Raw genomic sequence first — 1167 nt, 5'->3', positions numbered from 1 at the left:
TTGCTGTGTACCGTCTCGCAGGCTGTACGTGCCCGTGTACGTGAGTGTACCCTGGGCGTTGCACGTGCCTGTACCCGCGCTGTACTTGCGTGTACGTGCGTTGTACGTGCGTGTACCGCGCGTGCACGTGCGCTGTACCCGCGTGTAACGTGCCGTGATCTGCGTGGCACGTGCGATTGTACCCGCGTGTACGTGCGTGTAACCCGCGTGTACGTGCGTGTTCCTGCGTGTACGTGCGTGTACCCCGCGTGTACGTGGCGTGTATGCTTCGTGTACTCGAGTGTTAACCGCGTGCTACGTTGAGTGTCCCTGGCGGTACGCGCGTTGTACGACCGCGTGGTGGACTGGTGTCAACCCGCGTGTGCGCGCTGGCGTGTACTGTGCGTGTCGTGTGGGTACCCGCGCGGTGTACGTGCCGTGTATCTTCGATGTACCCTGGGCCAGACTTCCCGTGCACACGGAGTATACACGCACGTATCACGGACGTAACCTGCACATACACGCGGGTACACGCCACGTACACGCGAATTACGCGCACGTACACGCGGGTACGCGCCAGCGTGCACGGCGGTACACGCATCGTACACGCACGTACACGCGGTGTACAGCAGTCGTACGCGGGTACGCGCACGGTACACGCGGGTACACGCAGGTACACGCGGGTACACGGAGAATACAGCGCACGTACACGCGCGTAACGCACCGTACACGCAGGTACACCCGTGCACGTACAGCGCGGGTACACGCAGTTACACGCAGATACACGCACGTACAGGTCGACGTACAGCAACGTGGCCGCGGGTACCAGCACGTACCGCCAGGTACACTTGGCGCCCATACAGGCTACACTTGGCGCCCCATAGATTTCGTACATAATCAGTCGCAAAATCACTCGCGTAGCTGATTTCGTAACCGAAATCAACCGCAGTAGCTGATTTCGATAGCGAATCACTCGCAAGTAGTTGATTGTCGTAACGAAATCACTTTGTAGAACTTGATTTTCGTTACAAAATCATTGATTTACGTACGAAATCAGTCATGACTACACTTGCGCCCGTGCGCCAAGTGTGCATACAATTACGGTATGAAATATCACTCGCAGTAGTTGATTTCGTAACGAAATGACTTTGTAGACTTGATTTCGTTACAAAATCATTGATTTCGTAA

The sequence above is a fragment of the Priapulus caudatus genome, unplaced genomic scaffold, assembly GCF_000485595.1.
Source record: "Priapulus caudatus unplaced genomic scaffold, Priapulus_caudatus-5.0.1 Scaffold1199, whole genome shotgun sequence".
Classification (NCBI taxonomy): domain Eukaryota; kingdom Metazoa; phylum Priapulida; class Priapulimorpha; order Priapulimorphida; family Priapulidae; genus Priapulus; species Priapulus caudatus.
This window is presented reverse-complemented; position numbering follows the sequence as displayed.